Raw genomic sequence first — 21,370 nt, 5'->3', positions numbered from 1 at the left:
ATAAAAACAAATATTCAGAGAATACATTGGAGTTTTTAGAAATCATAAGATAGGAGACGCCTGGGAGGATCAGTTGGTTAAACCTCCTACTCTTGATTTTGGCTCAGGTAATGATTTCACCATGCATGAGATCAAGTCTTGCCTTGGGCTCTGCACTGATGGCACAGTGATGCTTTGGATTCTCTCTCTCCCTCTCTCTTGCCTGTCCCCTGCGTTCTGTCTCTCCCAAAAAATAAAGTAATAAACATTAAAAAATAAAATATAAGATGAAGAAATTTAAAACTCTGAAGAATATTTGGTAGATAAATTTGAGGAACTGTGGGAGGGAGGGAGGGAGGGAAGAAGGAAGGAAGGAAAGGAAAGGAAAGAAGGGAGGGAAGAAAGGAGGGACGGAAGAAGGAAGGAAGGGAGGGAGGGAAGAAGGAAGGAAGGGAGGGAGGGAAGGAAGAAGGAAAGAAGAGAGGGAGGAAGATAAAAATGAAGGAAACCCATTAGTGGCCCTCAAGACGTAATATCTGAATCCCAGGAGTTTCATAAAGGGAAAAGATTGAAAACGGAGAGAATAAATTGTATCCAAAAAAGAATGAAGTTAATTCTGAAGAACTGAAGGGCTTGTGCTTATACAAAGGAAGGGACCGTCATAAAGGATACACAAATGCAGGCAGCACAAGAAAGGAAAACAGGCACAGACAGTGCTGTCTCATCATTATAACATTTCACAACCAGCGGGCGAAGAAAAGATCCTCAAAGCTTCCAGGAATAAACATACATACCCTACACAAAGAATTGAGCAACATTGTTGCAAGAGGTCATCTGAATGACGTGACTGCAAATTGACCTGGGAGCTGAACGCTGGTAATGGAAGTCTCCTCGCCACCCCCACCCCATTCATGAGGCGTGCTTGCGGAGTGAGTTCGGCTTGCCTTCCCCATTCCCAGAGGCTGCCCCAAGGACACAGCCTGCAGATAGTGCTGTGGTCCTGAGACTCTGCGCGGTACTTGTGACTGAACCCAGTGAAGGCCTCTATATAGTCTTCTAAGATTTGGCAGGCGGGTGCAGAGATCTACCCCTCTCTAGCTAAAACCCCCAAGACAAGCCTCCCAAGTAAGTTCCCTTTTGCTTATTAAAACTGCCGCCACCGATCTGGAGCGGCCTGCCTCTTTCTTGGTTCTCTTCCTGTCCTCCATGTACACTCGGAGAACACTGCAGAGGAAGGAGCTTGTGAACAAACAGAAACTAAAATACGCTGGAGGAGCAGCGTCCTTGAAATTCTGAGAGAAAATAATATCTAACTTAGGATTCTACATTCAGCAAAGCTAGCAGTAAATGGAAGGATGATATAAAGAGATGTTCGGGGATATGCAAAGTCTCAAAATTTACCTGGCGGGCATTTTTCTTCAGGACACGACTGCTGGAAAAATCCAGGAAACAGGAACGCAGGATACCAGAACAGCAGGGAATCCGATAAGGAGAGAGGAGACCCGCGGCAGAAGGCTGGTGGAGCGAGATCCCAGGACCACGGCGCTATACAAGGTAGGAGTGGAAACAGACCAGACTGGAGCAGGTTAAAAGGCTCAGGAAGCAGCTCTTCAGAAAATGAAAATGATAAAAATGACGGTGTCTGAATATACTGAACGCTATTATACATCTGAGAGAGGATTGGGGAGTAAATTAGTCTACATGAATAAAAATAAATAAATAAACAGGGGCGCCTGGGTGGCTCAGTCTGTTAGGCGTCTGACTCTGTTGGTTTCGGGTCAGGTCATGACCTCAGGGCTGGTGGGTTCCAGCCCCACCTCCAAGTCTGCGCTGGTAGTGTGGAGCCTGCTTGGGATTCTCTCTCCTGCTGTCTGCGCCTCTCCATGTGCACTGTCTCTGTCTCTCTCAAAGTGAATGAATGAATGAATGAATGAACAAACTTAAAAACAACTAAACAAATAAAAAATAACAGAAGAAGACTGTTACTCCATACAAATCAAAGTTGATCAAGTTGAGAAAAGTCATCCTAATCAACTACAGAGCTCAGCTAGTGATTGTATTTACATAATCATAATAATGTAAATCCTGCATATTAGTGGAATTGTAATGATAATGGGAGTTTATTAAAGATAATAGAAGACAGGTGCATGTATATGTGTGCAACGTTCACACGTGTTTGTGAGCATTTGTGTGTGGCTGTGTAAGATGTGTGAGAAAATGTGCTAAAGCCTCTTCTTTAGTAGTGGGAAGTCAATAGGTAATGCCTACCACAGAAAAATTCAGAAGTTGATCATTTATTATTTTGAGACATAGATAAAAAGTTTTTTAAGTGTTTAAAGAATGGGACATATGGGAGATGTTTTGGGAGATTGCCAGAATTTCTGTAGAATAAACCATGTTCATGTATAACTTGGATAAAAATTAAAACTAAGTTTAAAAATTCAATTAACGATGCACACATGCACACACACATGCACACACACCCATAGACACAGAAGAATGGAGAGCTTCCGAGGGCAAACTGGATTAATTCCGAGCATTAGAGCAGCTTGTCCCTACAGCGTTAGATCAATGCCATATCAATTTGAAGTTGGAAAATTCCCACAAACCTGCCTGACCTGACTCCAGGGCTGAAATTGCTTACTAGCTCCAGGCCCTTGGCTGCCCTCCGTATGGGCAGAGTACCTCACCCTCTAGGTCACAACACACTGGTGTAAAAAGATCAATTAATCTGTGTGTCCTAAAGAATTTGTTAATAAAATACATTAATTTGTGAATGATTTTCTTTTTTGTAAATTATTACAGATGCAAGTTTTTGCACATGTTTTTATTATATTTTATTTCCTTAGGTGGTAGAAAATGTGTGTACTGTAATTACACACATTATATACCATATACATATGTACATTACACACTACATTACAGTAGTTATGGCAGAAAATTGGCTTAAGCTGAAACATATCTAATTAATGTTACTACCAAAACATGAGTAGTATGAAATATCATCCATCATGTGTGTTTTATCAACTTTGTTTTTAAAAAGTTAGTCTCTTTGATGTAATTAGATGCATCAGTGTATAACCGTGAGCTTTATTTGTTGCAAATGACAGAAACTGCTAAAAATAACTTAGAGGAAAAGATATATTAACTTTTGAAGTTTGGAAGTCAAGGAGTTATCCTTCAGGTATGGCTGGATCCAGGTGTATAGATTATATATCATTATGATTCTTTATCTATATATAGCAATGCCAATTCCAATTGATTGTTTTCTTTCCTAAAAGGGAAATATTTCTTCCATGAAGTTAAGATTGATGGCAGTTATATAATTCAGAGTTTCCTGACCTTAATTTAGCAACTCTAATAGGGAAAAAAGGTTTTTTTTTTCATGTGCTCATGTATGAATTTAAGTAAAGAATTCTGATTGATGTGTATGAGCAATATGCCTACCACCTGGACCAGTCACTCTTTCCTGGGAGACAAGTTTCAGTGATTGACCAAGCCTATATTATATACAGTCCTATGGTATACTAAGATTGACAGTTCCACCAAAATTACACATAATGGGAGTAGAGCATTTCTTTAAAGGAATGGATTATAATGTGCCCTCAATCCTATCACCCACTCCTCTACTGATGTATGCCTATCATCATATTATTAGAATTAAACACTTTGTTAAGGTTTTGATCTCTTTTAAAATATAAATATCACCAGGACAGGAACCTTTTTAAGCTATAGGCATATAAATCCTCTGTTCCAATCAAAGTGCTAAGAGCAAGTTTGACAGGTTGAAGGAGGAGCAGTGGGGATTTTTCATGGTCAAATTCTAAAGCAGAAGGAGAGACTACATGAAATTACTAGGAGTGAAGACACTTTAAATACTTTATTATTTTGCCTTGATTTCTGTTCTGCTTAGCTATGAATGCAAATGGTCCCCAAACCTAGGGGCTTAAAATGACAATAATTTTTCTCTTATCTCTTATGGGTATGAGGATTTATGGGTATCTACAGAATGATTCTCACTTGGCATCTGTCATCCAAGCATATGCAGATGGTCGTGGTGGCTACAGTTCCTCAAAGCTCCTTCACTTACATACCTCATACCTGTCCTGGAAGAGCTGGCAACAGGTCCACAACTCTCCGTGTAGCCTCCCCTACCCACCAGGTAGGGGCTTCTCTACAGTGTGCAGGGTAGTCAGGGTACTCACGCTTTTCACATGGCATCTGGCTTCTACCACAGTGTGTGATCCGAGAGAGCCAGGAGGAGCTACCACTTCTCTAAGAGGCCAGGTTGGGACTTGATTGGCATCACTTTTGCTATATTGTTCAAAGCAGTCCCAGACCAGCCATATTTAAGATGATTGACGAATAGATTTCACCCATTGATGGGAGAATGGTTGACACAGACAGGGATGGAAGGAGTTGACGGCTGCCATTTTGTAGATAAGCTGCTACAACTACCATGTTCTGGAATATTTTCTGTAAACAGCAAGGATGAAATTACTTTGTACCCACCTAAAAGATGCAAACGACTATTGATTGTTCACTTTTAGCCCATTCTTCAATGCATCCTTTCACATTCTCTTTACTTCAGAGAGATAGATGTAAATTTTCATAACCAAAAGACAGAATTGTACAGTACAGTAAAAAAATTGCATTTATTACAAATTTTAAAATAATGCAATTTTTGATGGGATTTTTGGAATTTTTTTTGTTTGCTTATTGATTTTATCACCCACCAAATGAGCAAAAGTTAAAAAGCACATTCAGAAGTGAAAGCATGATATGAAAGATATAGTTTCATATTTTATAGTTGGGAATATATCAGCAACATGGCAACGTAATGATGAGTGGAAAGAATATAAATTAAAGTGCCAATTTTCTTTGTCACAGTAACTCCCATTTTGGGAAATCTATCCTTAGCAAGTTACTTGATAAGTATGGAGAAGAACGAAAAAGTTTTCATATAAAAAAGTTATTGTTGCATCATTATTTATAGTAACAAAAGTTTAGACTAATTTAAGTGCCCAACAATGGAAATATGGATAATAACTTTGATACACCAACCTAAAGGAACTTACGTCATCATAGAAAAATATGTTTATAAATAATTTATAATATGGAAATATTTTTGCTTTCATTTTAAAAAGAAAAAGAAAACAGAGTACAAAATCATATATGGACAGCATAATTGCAGTATGCAATATGAATGAAAAGCTATGCCAACAGAAAAAAAGACAGAAACAAAAAAAGATCAACAATGTTTGAATAGCTAGATGATTGAACTATGAGTAAATCATTTTCTTTTTCTGACCTTTTTTTCTTCTTATTTATTTATTGAGAGAGAGAGAGAGAGAGAGAGGGAGAAAAAGAGAATGAAAGCAGAGAGGAAGGGCAGAGGGAGAGAGACTCTCAAGCAGGCTCTGTACGGTCAAGGCAGAGCCCAATGTGGGGCTCAATCCCACCACCCTGGGATCATGACCTGAGCTGAAATCAAGAGTGGGATGCTCAACCAACTGAGCCAGCCAAGTGCCCCTCCAAATTTCTTAATGACACTTGATCTTAGCCAAAAGACTGAGAAGGATTTTTTTTACCTGCCAATCTGAATTTGGAAAGAAAGAGGTAGTGTGAAATTCTACCTTCCTCTCCACCAGGACCACAGATTAGGATATGGAAGAGCTGACTTTGGTAAGATTCTTACCCTTTATAGCTTCTGCCAGTTTTTTCAGAACCCTGTCTGCAGGCTCTCGAATGAGGGATCCCATCCTGGTCACCCAGAAACTATAGAGGAGGACAAAACTTACCCTCTTCCCTCAATGGTGAGTGCTTGGCTGAGACCCCTTTTTCTTCAGAACACCTATAAACAGCTGATCTAGGTTAAAGCTGCTCTGTGTGGGCACCTGGGGTGAACTCATTTGGTTAAGTGCCTGACTCTTGGTTTTCACTCAGGTCATGATCTCACGGTTCGTGAGTTCTAGCCCCTCATTGGGCTCCACGCTGACAGCACAGAGCCTGCTTGGGATTTGGGATTCTCTCTCTCTCTCCCTCTCTCTCTGACCTTCCCCTGCTCATGCGCTCTCTCTCTCTCTTTCTCTCTCTCAAAATAAACTTTAAAAAAATTTGCTCTACTCTGTGACCACTGTAATTCAAGTTTATCTTTGGTGATGCTAAGCTGCATGTGCAGCCTTAAAACATAATGCTGTTCACCTGAGGCTTCACAGTGGACCAGACCCAGTGGACCCAGCCCATTTCCAAGTCAGATCCCGTCCAACACAGCAAGTTTCCAGACCCAGTCTGAAAAAAAGAAATGTTCTGGTGAAGTCTGAAAGCCCAGAATGCAAACGCTGTAGAGGCAGGGTCTTACCCATCCTGGCATGAAAGCAGAAAACCCCAGGGGCTCAGCAGGCACCTTTGCCTGGTTGCCGTGGCTCCTGCCGGCCAATGGGGCTCTGTTTGGGTTTCCTCTTCTGACACGAGAACTATTAAAAAATAAACTGGGACATTTTAAACATTTTGAGTTTATTTGGAACAACAACAACAAAAATCAACTCAAATCAGTGGTTAGGAACCTAAATTTCTGTAGTGACAAATGTCATTCATGTTCTTGAAAGAATGTGTCTCACTTTGATTTTCATGTCATCAGGCAGCCTCCAAGAAGACAGCACCATGGCAAATGAAAAGAGATCCTTTTCTCTAATCATTCCAACTGGGGGGGGAAAAAAGTCCAGATGAAGATGTCGGGGCACTTGACCCAATGGGAAGCAGAGTCTTTCCCTCTATCCTGGACCTAAAGTAAAAAGTGGCCTTTCAATACTGAAGCGTAAAGCCATTGAACAGAAACTCCAGGCATTTGTTAAAAGTTAAAAGGCCCCGAGGAAAAGGAGACAGATGGGCTTTAAATCATCAAAACACTATTTCATAGGCTGATAGCAAATCATAAATGATTCTGGAGTCTGAAAATTTTGCTGCTTTATAGACCTTGGCTGTAATTTGAGCAGAACTTAGATGAATTTCCACTGAAAGTTCAGACTCTAAAATGTTTATGAACATGTCCCAATTCAATTCAAAAAGCATTTATTAGATAGCATGAAAACATTTTGTAAACCTGGTGTGTTAGACAGACATGAGGAATATATAATAAACCCTCACTGTGGCTGCAAGCTCTGCCCAAGCCACCAAGGCAGGCAGAGGTCATCCAGAGAGACAGGAGTGTCCCCATAACCTAGTGCAACCAAAATATGGCAGTGGGGTGCTTTCACCCCTCTGAGAAATGAGGGTAGAAATAGTGTAAGCATAATACATTGTGCCTTTAGTTGTGACAAGCAAAGCATTGGCCATGTCCCGAAAGAAGGTGATATTTTCTGCTTAAAGAAGCAGAGATTCAGTCCCATGTTTTCACAACAAGGACGAAAGTTTTCCCTGTTTTCTTTAGCACCTTAAAATGAAGTAAAGCTAGGTTTTTTGCAATTTGCCTTCTCAATTTTCTGATGAAAAATTATGTGCTAAACTATAACACATAGTCTCTTGGTAGGATATATTCCAGGTCTTGAAGCAGGCATTTAAGTGCTGTACCTATCAATGTTTGAGTGTATTGGGGGTGACTGGTGGCCATTGTCCATAGGGACAGAGTCCCACTCACTCCCACAGGGCAGAGCTGATGTTACACTCAAGACCCATGTATTTTGTAGGGCCCAGTATAAAATAAAATGTGGAGTCTCTTGTTTTAAAAAAGTATTAAGAATTTCAAGGTGAGAAGAGCACTAAAGGAAGCATTTGACCCTTCTGATCATGGAGCCCTTCTTAGCATGAGACTCTTTTGAGTCAGGGGCCTGTATGACAGCATGGCTCACATGCCCATGAAGTTGGCCCTCATGACATCTATCCTTCCAGGCTTGCGTTCCATATTCTTTCTTCTTTCGATTCTCTATATTCACACCTTAGGCTAGCCCTCAGCACATTTATAACTAGTGATTTCTGTTTCTAGCTCTCTTCTCCGTCTCGCACTCCTTCCCATGACTCCCACAAGTCAGTGGTGCTCTATTATTGCCTGATTCCTGCAGTCTTCCTTTGTGACAGCCCATACAGGCTTGACTCTTCAAAGATCCCTACTTATAAACTTTTTTCCTTAAAACTTAGCCAAGTTGTACTCCATTTTTTCACAGTAGGAAAAAGAAAACGGTTGATCGTGCCAATGAAGATGTCTCCCAGAATATATACATTTACCCAAAATCACAGCATGTACAGAACTTAATGTGAGTAGACAAAGACGGCAGAAGTGCTGGTTCTCCCAAGGATCAGTTGGGAGGATTCTTATGAATAAGGGATTTGATTACCCCTAATTGTACCTCCATCTATGGCCGTAAATAACCACATTTAACCATGCCACTGGGTCTCTTCTCTTAAATGGCCTTCTGCTATGAGCACAAACAGGGAGATAAGCACAGAGACCATTTAATTGTCCCCAGGCAATTAAATGATGAGCCACTTTGTTGCAAAGATGATTCATTCCAACAGAACTGAATTCTCTGATTTCTCAATAAATATTCATTGAGCACCTATTTTTCACATTAGCCATTACTTTAAAAAATATGCACAAGATAATAGCCCAAATAGTATCTAGACGTGGTTTACCACACCAGTTGTCTCAGGTCAAGTACCTTAGAAGCAGATTCTGAGATGGTGTTCTTTTTCTTTCTTTCTTCTTTTTTTTTTTCAGTATCATTGATACACAATGTTACATTGGTTTCAGGTGTACATCTTAGTGATTTGACAAGTTCATACATTATATTATGCTCACACAAGTCTAGCTGCCATCTGTGCCGTTACATTGTTAACATCGCTAATACAATATCTTTGTATTCCCTGTGTTTCGCTTTGTAGTCTTGTGAATCCCTCATTCCATAACTGGAGGCCTGTATCTCCCACTCCCCTTCACTCATTTTGCCCAGCCCCCCACTCCCTTCCCCTCTGGCAACTATCAGTTTGTTTTCTGTATTTATAGTTCTGATTCTGGTTTTTTGTTTCTTTATTCATTTTTTTTTTAGATTCCACTTATGAGTGCAATCATACGTTTTTTGTCTGACTTACCTCACTTGGCATAATATCCTCTAGGTCCATACATGTTGTCGCAAATGGTACAATCTCATCCTTTTTGATGGCTATGTAATTTTCTTGTGTGTGTGTGTCTCTGTGTGTGTGTGCGTGTATGATTTTCCTTATCCATTTGCCTGTTGATGGACACTTAGGTTGCTTCAATGTCTTGGCTATTGTAAATAATGCTGCAATGAACATAAGGGTGCATATATCTTTTTGAATTAGTGTTTTCGTTTTTCCTGGTAAGTACCCAATTGTGAAATTATTGGATCATATGGTATTTCTATTTTTAATTTTTTGAGTAACCTCCATACTGTTTTCTACAGTGGTTGCACCAGTTTGCATTCCCACCAACAGTGCATGACGGTTCCTTTTTCTCCACATCCTCACCAACGCTTGTTTCTTGTCTTGATTTTAGACATTCTAACAGGTGAGAGGTGATATATCTCATTGCAGTTTTGATTTGCATTTCTCTGATGATTAATGATGTTGAGCATCTTTTCATGTGTCTGTTAGCCATCTGTCTTGTTTGGAGAAATGTCTATTCAGGTCCTCTGCCCATTTTTTAATTGGATTGTTTGTTTTTTGGTATTGAGTTGTATAAGTTCTTCATATATTTTGGATATTAACACTTTGTTGGATATATCATTTGCAAATATTTTCTCCCATTCAGTGGTTTGTCTCTTAGTTTTGTTGATGGTTGCCTTTTCTGTACAAAACCTTTTTATTTTGATGTAGTCCCAATAGTTGATTTTTTATTTTATTTCACTCATTTTAGAAGACATATCCAGAAAAATGTTGCTATGTCTGATGTCACAGAAATTATTGCCTGTGCTTTCTTCCATGATTTTTGTGGTTTCAGGTCTTATGGTTATGTCTTTAATTCATTTTGAGTTTATTTTTGTGTACGGTGTGAGAAACTGGTCCACTTTCATTCTTTTACATGTAGCTGTCCAGTTTTCCCACTACTATTTATTGAAAAGACTATCTTTTCCCCATTGTATATTCTTTCCTCCTTCATCATCATTTCTTTCATCAGTGTGTTTTATATTTTTCAGAGTACAGATCTTTCACCTCTTTGGTTAAGTTTATTCTTAGTTATTTTATTCTTTTTGGTGAAATTTTAAATGGTGCTATTTTTTAAACTTCTCTTTCTACAAATTTTTTGTTAGTGTATAGAAATGCTACTGATTTCTTGGTAATAATTTTATATCCTGCCACTTTACTCAATTCATTACTTCTAATGAATGGAATAGTGGAGTCTTTAGGATGTTCTATATATATAGTATCATGTTACCTGCAAAGAGTGACAGTTCAACTTTTTCTTTACCGATATGGATGCCTCTTCTTTTTTTTGCCCAGTTGCTATGGCTAGGGCATCTAGTATTATGTTGAATAAAAGTGGCAAGAGTAGGCATCCTTAAGGTCATCTTGACCTTAGAGGAAAAGCTGCCAGTTGTTCACTTTTGAATATGATGTTAGCTGTTCATATATGGCCTTTATTATATTAAGGTATGTTACCTTTAACCCCATTTTCTTGAGAGTTTTTATCGTGAATGGATGATAAGTCTATCAGATGCTTTTTCTGCATCTATTGAGATAATGTGATGTTTTTATCCTTTGTTTTATTGATGTGGTATATGAGATTGATTGACTCATGAATATTGAACCAGCCTTGCACTTGGGAATAAATCCCACCTGGTTGTGGTGAATGATCTTTTTAATGCATTGTTGTATGCAGTTTGCTACATTATATTATTTATAATACATTTAATATTATTATATTAATGTAATTATTAATATTTTGTTAAGGATTTTTACATCAGTTTTCAACAGAGATATTGGCCTATAATATTCTTTTTTTGTGTGGTGTCTTTATATGGTTTCAGTATCAGGGTAATCCTGGCCTCATGGAATGTATTTGGAAGTTTTCCTTATTCTATTGTTTGGAATTGTTTAGGAGAATAGATATTATCTCTTCTTTAAATGTCTGGTAGAATTCACTTGTGAATCCATCTGGTCCTTGATTTTAATTTTTTGGCAGTGTTTTTATTACCAATTCCATTTTGTTATTTGTAAACAGTCGGTTTAGATTTTCTGTTTCTTCCTGGTTCAGTTTTGGAAGATTTTATGCTTCTAGAAATTTACTCATTTCTTCTAAGTTGTCCGGTGTTTTGACATATAATTTTTCATAGTATTGTCTTACAATCCTTTGTATTTCTATGGTGTCAGTTGCTAATTCTCCTTTCTTGTTTCTGATTTTAATTATTTGTGTCTTTTCTCTTTTTTAATTGACAAGTTTGACAAAAGGTTTGTCGATTTCATTTATCTTTTCAAAGAACCAGTTCTTCATTTCAATGATTTTTAATTTTTTTAGTCTCCATATTATTTATTTCTGTTCTGACTTTTATTATTTTGTTTCTTCTATTCACCTTGGGCTTTGTTTATTCTTCTTTTTCTAGTTCATTTAGGCATAAGGTTAGATTATTTATTTGAGTTTTCTCTTTTTTCTTGAAATAGGCTGTATTGCTATATACTTCTCTCTCAGAACTAACTTTCACTATATCCTAGACATTGTGGACTTTTGTGTTTTCATTTTCATTTGTCTCCATGTATTTTTTGTTATTCTTTGATTGCTTTATTGACCCACTGGCTGTTAATAGCATGTTATTTAGTCTCCATTTATTTGTGTTTTTCTGGGGTTTTTTTTCTTGTGATATATTTCTAGCTTCATACCGTTGTTATAGGGAAAGATGCATTGTATGATTTAAATCATCTTAAATTTATTGAGGCTTGTTTTATGGCCTAATATGTGATCTATTCTGGAGAATGTCCCATGTGCACTTGAAAAGAATGTATAGGGGCGCCTGGGTGGCGCAGTCGGTTAAGCGTCCGACTTCAGCTAGGTCACAATCTCACGGTTCGTGAGTTCGAGCCCGCGTCAGGCTCTGGGCTGATGGCTCAGAGCCTGGAGCCTGTTTCCGATTCTGTGTCTCCCTCTCTCTCTGCCCTCCCCCATTCATGCTCTGTCTCTCTCTGTCCCAAAAATAAATAAACGTTGAAAAAAAATTTTTTTTAAAAAAGAATGTATATCTTGTTGTTTTTGAATGGAATGTTCTATACAGATCTGTTATGTCTATCTGGCCCAATGTGTCATTCAAAGACATTGTTTCTTTATTGATTTTCTTTCTTTCTTTCTTAATGTTTATTTATTTTATTTTGAGGAGAGAGAGTGGGGGAGGGGTATAGAGAGGAGGATAAAAACAATCCCAAGCAGATTGCCTGCTGTCAACACAGAGTCTGACACAGGGCTTCAACTCACAAATCATGAGATCATTACCTGAGCCAAAATCAAGAGTCTGATGCTTAACTGACTAAACCACTGAGGCACCCCTCATTATTCATTTATCCATTGATATAAGTGCAGTGTTAGAGTTCCCTACTATTATTGTATTCCCTCAGTTTCTTTATTTATGTCCAGTAATATTTACTGTATGTATTTAGGTGCTCCAGTGTTAGATACATAGGTATTTAAATTACTATATGCTCTTGTTGGACCTATCCCTTTCTCATTCTGTAATACCCTTTTTGTCTCTTATTACAGTCTTTGTTTGAAAGTCTATTTTGTCTGATATAAATATTGGTACTCTAGCTTTTTTTCACTTCATTTGTTTGGTAAATATTTTTCCATCCCTTCACTTTTAGTCTGTATGCATCTTTAGGTCTGAAGTCAGCCTTTTGGAGGCAGTATATAGATGATTTTTGTTTCTTTTTTTTTTAATTTTTTTTAATGCTTTATTTATTTTTGAGACAGAGAGAGACAGAGCGTGAGCAGGGGAGGGACAGAGAGAGAGCGAGACACAGAATCCGAAGCAGGCTCCAAGCTGTCAGCACAGAGCCCGACGTGGGGCTCTGATTCATGAACTATGAGATCATGAACTGAGCTGAAGTTAGATGCTTAACCAGCTGAGCCACCCAGGCACCCCACAATCATTACTTTAAATTCTTTATCAGGCATATTGCTTGTTTATCTCTGTTTCATTTATTTCTTTTTCTGAGGTTTTCTCATGTTCTTTTTTTTTTTTTTTTTTTTTTTTTTTGCATATTCCTCTGTTTCCTCATTTTGCCTGACTTTCTGTTTTGTTTTTGTGGATTAAGTGAAACAGCTACTTCTCCTAAAGTTGAAGGAGTGGTCTTGCATATGGTATCCCCTATGCAGACTGTGTGCTTGGTGACTTTAGCTGTCTGGCTGGAGCTGTAGCTATACATGCTAGTTACTTTTTTAAACCAGAGCTTTTTATAGAAAAAATAAAGAAAAAATAATAAAATTTTTAAAAAGAAAGGAAGAACAGAGAAAAAAAGAAGAAAAGAAAAAAGAACACGAAAGAACAAAACCAAAAGAAAAAATAAAAATAAGACAAGACAAAATTTTAAAGTTAAACACACACACACACACACACACACACACACACACACACACAACTATGGCTTGTTTTCTGTGACCCAGCACTACAAAGAGCTGGTGTGGTCTTGTGGACCCTCTGCTCCCTGAGGTCACAAGCGCATTGTGAGCCAGATCTTGCTCCAGTCTGGACCTTTAGGGTGGAGGGGGAAAGAATGTTCCCACAGTTGTTTGAAACCATGGCTTTTTTCCATATGCCAGTGTAATTGGGGCTGCTGTGGGCTTGAGGACTCTGGGTTTGTTGAGATTGCAAGTTCCCTGTGACTGCCAAACCCACTAGTTATGGTGTCTGGATGCACTGTTGGGACTCACCAATTATGGTGTCCCAAGCTACCCCTTATGGCTTCCAGACCCTGCTCTGGTCTGGGCTTTTAAGGTGGAAGTGGGGAGAGCCTTACCACAGTTCCTCAGCCCTTTTAAACTGCCACATTTTTTTTGTGTCCCAATGCTACTGGGTCTGGTATGAGCTTGTAGTTCCTGGGCTTGCTGAGGTCACCAGCTATCTGTGACTATCTGACTCACCTGGACTCAGGATCCATGAATCATGGGGTCTGAACCTGCCTCTTATGGCAGCCAGACCCTGTTCCAATCTGGGTTTTTGAGGTGAAAGGAGAGCGCTCCTACAGTTCCCTGGCCTTTTTAAACCATGGCGTCTTTCTGTATCTGCATGTGACTAGGGCTAGTATGGATTTGTGGAGCCTGGGCTCCCCAGCTCACTGAAACAACCGGATCCACCAGTTATGGCGTCCAGACCCTGCTCTAGTCTAGGCTTGTAAGGTGGGGTGGGAACATAAACCCTGTTGATCTCCAGTCCCTCAGACCTGAAGAGATTTCCCTCAGCTCCCCTGCCACTTGGCAGAGTTCTAGTGTTCTCTCTTTTATATGCTAACTGCTCTTTTAAATTGCAACACTAATTTTTATGTGCTGAAGGACAGGAATCTGTTTCCGGTCCCTCACTACTATCCCTCCTCACTGCCCTTGGCAGCCTACGGAGAGGAAGTTCCCTTTGTTACCATGTCTCCATCTATCTTTTTTGCTCTTCTCTTCCCGTTCTCTCTATGGTTGTTCAGTAGCTGTTCAGTCAACCCTCATTTCTTCAGGAGGAATTGTTCTATTAATAGGTGTAACTTGGTGTGCTCTGTAGAAGTGAGTTCAGGGTCCTACACTGCCATCTTGAACTGGACCATCTGAGATGCTGTTTTAACAGGTAGTTCACTCACTAGGGAAGGCCCTTGAGATCTCACTGAAGGGAGAAAGGAGAAGAAAGAGGCATTAGACAGAAGGAGAAATAAAGCTGCAATTCAAGAAAAATGTCAACTTTAGCCAATCCCGTTGGGTCTCTGGTACTAGAACTCCCAGTCAGAGAAATCCCAAGTAGGAGCTACAAGGCCAGACATTTATACTCCATCAGTCACTGTGTGCAGTCCTACTAAGGGATGGCTCTTTTCAACTGAGACAATACCCAAAGAAGCTAACAGTCACATCCACTACACCACTTGTTAAAACATTGAAATACTCTGTCTAGGGTTAATCAACCACTGTTCTGCTGCCTGGGCCACCTCAGCATCTTCTGGCCTCCAAAACTGATCTAACCTTATAACTAGTGTCTGTTCTGACTGATCAGTGCTCATGCTATACCAATTATCAAACGTTTTGGTTTTTTTTTTATATAAATCTTTTTTTTTAATAAATCTTTTTTTTTTATAAATCTTTTTTTTTTTTAATAAATCTTTTTGTTTGAGAGACAAATGAGAAGCATAAAATGAGGAAAGAGGTGAGCAGCTCTGGAAATACATTGAATCTAAAATATGTTGAATTCAAATTGTGGGAAATCCAAGTTTCCCAGTTCAATTTTAGATGATGAACTCAAAATTTAATTCTCTTTTTTCAATTCAGTTTCATTGATTACATGAAGTGCTCTGCCTTTCTGTCTTAATTAGAAAGATTGCTTAGTTTAATTTGGGTCTACTGACCAAAAGACTACTGATGGGTATTTGAATTCATAACGCACAGTGACAATCAGGTTATAGGGATTTTCTCTAGAGTATTACAAGATAGATTCATTAAACAGCATTCAAAACATTTCATTAAACAAGAATTTCTGAATCACAACTAATTTTAAAATTTACATAAAATATTTCAGAAGATTTCCAAGGTCAAATATACATTTCGTGATTAACTCTGGAGCTGAGGTTAGAAACCAGGTATCACTATAAGGTTGCCTTATCTCTATGAAAGAAATATTTAGGAAGAGCAGGTCAGAGATGAACATGAGACAAAAAGCTCTAAACACTTTATTGTCTCATTGGCAGACCCCATCACCTCAACTGCATTATTCATTCATTCTCAAATTCAATCCAGAGGCCTTCTGTAAATCAGGGAGAAATACAGAGCCTGGAACAGTTTAAGGCATTATTTCCAAATGGTGCTCCAATGAGCTTTAGGAAATATGCAAGATGCTCAGGGGAGTTCAGAGGGACAGAGGTGCTTCCCAGTGGGCTCCAAGCCTCCATTTCAAGCAGAAATGCTCTCCTGTATTTAGTTTTTAGAGAGAGCTCTTACAAAATATTTACCTAAAATAAAACAAAGTAAATTCTATGGTTTAAAAAATAAAAAAGGTTTGCGGACAATTGTCATAAAGTGGCTTAAATTATAATTAGAATAAAAATTACAAATACATGTCATTTTAAGACAACTAAATGTATGTAAGTTACATGAATTGAGAATTTGTAAATTCATCATTTATGGCAATTCAATCTTAAATTATGACCACATTGCCTTTTTCACTATATGTGTGTGGGGGTGGGGTGGGGCGGTGGGGAATAGGTCAGCACAGAAAAGTTCTGACTAGTCAAGAAGGAAGTTTCAAGAGAGTGACCCAATTTGATATTTATAAGTGGTTCTGATTAAAGCAAGTGAGATGAGCCCTTATTTATTGTTAGTAAAGAGTCACATTTGTGTAATTGGTTTAAATGAAATTTAATGACATGTCAGCATGTCTAATATAGGGATTTTTTACATTGCTGAGAGTAAACTTCCAATTCAATCTGAATTAATTATACCTAAATGTAGGCTAACTTAGTTAACAGAAAAAATATATAAATAAGTAATATAATCATTCAGGCAAAATCAGAGTACCTGACATTAGCAGCCATGGTAAGCCATAAAACCCTAAACTGAAGAATGGGAAAAACAACATTTGATCATAATAATGTTTGTTTTATTTAGAAAGTATCTGTTGAGTATGACACAGAAGAAAATTAAACCCAGCAGCAAAGTTAAACTGTGTGGACTTCAAATGTCAAACTGCTTGAGATTTGAAATGGTTATCCTTTGCTTCTGAGTACTTTTCTTTTTTTATTTCTTTTTAATTTTTTTAATTTTTTTTTTTTTGAGAGAAAGAGAGAGAAAGGGGGAGGGAGCAGCGGAGAGAGAGGGAGACACAGACTCTGAAGCAGGCTCCAGGCTCTGAACTATCAGCACAGAGCCAGATGTGGGGCTTGAACTCACGAACTGTGAGATCATGACCGGAGCAGAAGTCGGATGCTCAACCGACTGAGCCATTCAGGTGCCCCTAAGTATTTTTCTTTAACTTTAAGTTAAGAAGGTGTGATCTTCCAGGAACAGTTTACAGGGAAAATAATAGTTAAATTTATTCTTTTTTTTTTTAATTTTTTTTTCAACGTTTTTTATTTATTTTTGGGACAGAGAGACAGAGCATGAACGGGGGAGGGGCAGAGAGAGAGGGAGACACAGAATCGGAAACAGGCTCCAGGCTCTGAGCTTTCAGCACAGAGCCCGACGCCGGGCTCGAACTCACGGACTGCGAGATCGTGACCTGGCTGAAGTCGGGCGCTTAACCGACTGCGCCACCCAGGCGCCCCTAGTTAAATTTATTCTTAATGAATTATTTCAATATCTTAAAAATAAAAAATCATTAAATTTGAACCTAAATCTGATCATGACTTTAGTTCTAACAGTGAGCTTGTAGGATAAACCAGCCACAGAGAAACATGTGCAATGAAACCATGGAGATGGAGACAGCAAAGTGCAGAATATGGGAAATGCTATTGAGCCTGGATTTATCAGCAAATAAACCACAAGGAAAAACAGAGTGAGGGGACTCTGTAGATTAAAAGAGATTTAAGAAACACCAATGAATTACAATGTACATTTCTTATTTCGATCTTCATTTAAAAACCTGGACAGGGGCGCCTGGGTGGCTCAGTCGGTTAAGCGCCGACTTCGGCTCAGGTCATGATCTCACGGTCCTTGAGTTCGAGCCCGGCGTCGGGCTCTGTGCTGACAGCTCAGAGCCTGGAGCCCGCTTCGGATTCTGTGTCTCCCTCTCTCTCTGCCCCTCCCCCGTTCATGCTCTGTCTCTCTCTGTCTCAAAAATAAATAAACGTTAAAAAAAAAAATTAAAAAAAAAAAAAAAAACCTGGACAAAATTTATACAATGGGGAAATCTAAATACAGCCCAGGTAAAGATTCTGAAATGTTAGGGGTACATGCTAAAGTATTTATGAACAATTGTAAGATTTCATAACTATGCTTCAAAAAAATCTTGCAAAAAGAATGGCTATTTCTGTACATGAAAAAAGACTGGCCATGTGTTAACAAATGTTGATAGTGAGTGATGGGCACATGGGGTTTATTATGCTATCTCTCTGCTTTTGTGCTTGAAATTTTCTATCACAAAAAGTTAACAATAAAATGAAATAACAAGACAAATAATATTTTTCTATGTAAAAACAAAATGATTGAAATTTCTATTTAGTAGAAGGATATTTTACATGTCTTATAAGCAGTGGAACCAGTCTTACTCTGTTTTGACTTCCATTGGTTATTTTGCATCAGCTTCAAATCCTATGACTTCCTTGGCTGAAGCAGGACATGGGAAATTGACATCAGACTTGGATCTTCCCATTAATGAAGTAAGCAGCTAAAAGCATATTACAGATAGACACACAATATTTCCTGAGAGTTTTCAGAACTGGCCTGCCGAGGGACCCCTAATATAGTATCCCCAAACTCAGTCCATGACTTGGCTCACTCTTTTCTCTTGTCCCCTCTCCTAGTCATTTCAATTCCGTGTGGACAGGTGTCTAGCCCAACCAACATTTAAATGTGCTTGGAAAGATAAGCTCAAACGACACCCTGATAATATTCTTAAAAACTGCAGTATTGAGTGTAGCAGAAAATACATTTTCCCTTTCTTCCTTCCAACAGAATTTCTACATGCTTAATTAAAGGTCCTCACCTTTCCAGAGTCTCACAAGACTCTGACATATGACATAGCCCTGGCCAAAAACACTTAAGTGAAAGATTTTGAAAGGGGATTCCCAGAATATTCTTTCAAAAAGAACCAACTCATTCTGTTCTTTATTTTCTCATTGTTCTATATGGATTACAGCCTGATACCTGGTGCTACAACTGCCATATTAGAACCATGGGGACAATACCTACAGGCTAAAGATGACAGAGCAGGAATAGGAAGAGTCCCTCATTCCTTAAACAGCTGACCAGCCATGAACAACTTACCCCCAGTCCTTATGACATGAGAAAAATGGATCCCTATTTTATTAAGCCACTGCAATGAGGTTCCAGCTATCTAGAGCTAAATGCAATCCCTTACTGATGTATATCACTTATTGAATGGCCAAAATGTGAAAAATGTAATTCTTACTACTAAATTCTCAGGGAAAAATATCAAAGTCCAAAAATTAAATCTACAATATTTTGTAAGTATAAATCAAAGTATACTAAATAAAAAATGCTATCCTAAAAATTTGTCACTTTGCTTAATCTCAACTAGAAGGTCCTCAACCAGATGCCTGGGAATGACATTTTCTACCATTTTAATATTCTCTGTGCCCATAACTCAGTTTAACAATCTTTTATTGAACATATACTACATCCTCACCTTTTATTTGTGCTGGAAGTAAGAACAGATGTGAAATGTAAGCCTCTAATAAGAGAAACTCATACTTTCATTGGAAAGAGAAACATGCAAATGTACTGATTTAAATAAACAATGTATTGAAGTATCCTGTTACCACACTGTAACATAAAAGGCTAGAATAAGGGGGCACCACTACTAGCCCATATCCTGGCTTAGTGCAAATTATTTGAAAACTGTGCCTCTTATATGGAGCATCTCACTTTTATCTAATATGTATTACTTAAATGTACAAGCATCCTATACAAAATATATGATGTCATTAGCTCCCCTAGAGGCATGCAGTGACAACCTGCACAGGGTTCTGCCAAATCTGGAATAAGGAGAAGTCACCGTAGACTAAAGAAGTCAGAGAAGACACATAGGGGAACAGTTTGAGTCAAACCCACAATATAGTAGTAAGACAAAATAGACGAAAAGTTAAATTTTGTGTTTGATGGATTTTAAATCACATTTTCATTATTTCAAGGAAGAGCATCTATCCACAGAAACCAGTAAGCCATACCTCCAATACTGATCCCTGTATCCTGCTAAGTCTGTAAAAGTAAAGAACTGTTTAATTTTGCTATTAGAAATCCACGGATGCCTACTTTCCCATGCCATAAATGAATTCACTCACAGAGTGGCAGTAAACCAAATTATAGAAGGGCTTTTTATGGTCTTGAGAATCACACATTTGCAGGGGAATGAACATATGTAGTGGCAGCAGAGGAGCAATTATGCATCCTATGATACTCCACATGCAGCTGTGAATATCTGCGTTGCCACCGGTGAGTCGACAGCTCTCCTGGCTGAAACACCCAAGCCAGGGTTTTGCTTTGTTTTGTTTTAAAGAATATAGCTTTCAACCCCCTCCTGAACAAGACTATAACAAAGCAGAGGGCCTCAATTGAATGACTCTTTCCAGTAAAATGCTCACTTGAGTGCTCTGGAAAATGCCCTTCTGAATATCCCTATGGCTCCTTTAGAATAAAAAAAAAATGGGAATGATCTCATCCTTGGGTGGGATCAGGTGGAAATTCATGTCTAGGTAGCTGGAGTCAAGAGTATTGAGATTGATAGAGCATCTAGAGCCCTGAGAAGTTTTCAGTGCAAAAGTTTTCAATGCCTACCTCACTCCTCTCATCCCTGTATGGAAACAGGAGCTGTAATCTTTTAAGTTCCTCATATGATTCAGGTTTTAGTCAGTGTGGCACTGGACTGATAGATCAGTTAACCTTTTAAAAACATAAACCATATAGTTATCCTGGCTCACATTTATTTTTCTTTATAGATGATTTTTTTTTAATTTTTTTTAACGTTTATTTATTTTTGAGACAGAGAGAGACAGAGCATGAGCAGGGAAGGGTCAGAGAGAGAGGGAGACATAGAATCTGAAACAGGCTCCAGGCTCTGAGATGTCAGCCCAGAGCCCAACACGGGGCTCGAACTCACGGACCGCGAGATCATGACCTGAGCCGAAGTCGGACGCCCAGCCGACTGAGCCACCCAGGTGCCCCTCACATTTATTTTTCTATAGGAAGATGTTTCCCAGTCTTTCTTGAGCCATGTTCCTCATTGACAATAACCATATTTATAAAGCACACTGGGTAAATTGATGAGGTTGTTCACAGCCAGAGGCAAAATATCTGGGGATCTTGACACTGTAGTTTCAGACCAATCCCCCAAACGTTGAGAAAATCAGGAACCTATAACCTATTCAAGGAAAAGGGAGAAATTTCATTAGTGTCTTGTAACTTAGAAAAAGAAAGAAAGGAGCCAGGACATTGGGGTCCAATTAGTTTTCCTTTCCTCCTCAGTCCCAGAAATGTCTTTAATCTTCTTTAAGCAATAAGAAAAAAAAATGTATGCCTAATGTTGTTCTGCCTACGCTATGA

The 21,370-nt window shown here is 38.6% G+C and overlaps 1 long non-coding RNA gene across 1 annotated transcript in view; it reads left to right on the top strand.

Annotated features, from left to right (window-relative positions):
* Nucleotides 1–714: 714 nt before the first annotated feature.
* LOC123379134 overlaps nt 715–21,370 on the top strand; it is a 42,604-nt gene continuing 21,948 nt past the window's right edge. Inside the window, exons 1-2 of the long non-coding RNA XR_006583159.1 lie at nt 715–1,104; nt 1,402–1,533. This is a non-coding gene — a long non-coding RNA (uncharacterized LOC123379134). The remainder of the gene's footprint in view (nt 1,105–1,401; nt 1,534–21,370) is intronic.

This window comes from Felis catus, chromosome C1, assembly GCF_018350175.1.
Source record: "Felis catus isolate Fca126 chromosome C1, F.catus_Fca126_mat1.0, whole genome shotgun sequence".
NCBI lineage: Eukaryota > Metazoa > Chordata > Mammalia > Carnivora > Felidae > Felis > Felis catus.
This window is presented reverse-complemented; position numbering and strand designations above follow the sequence as displayed.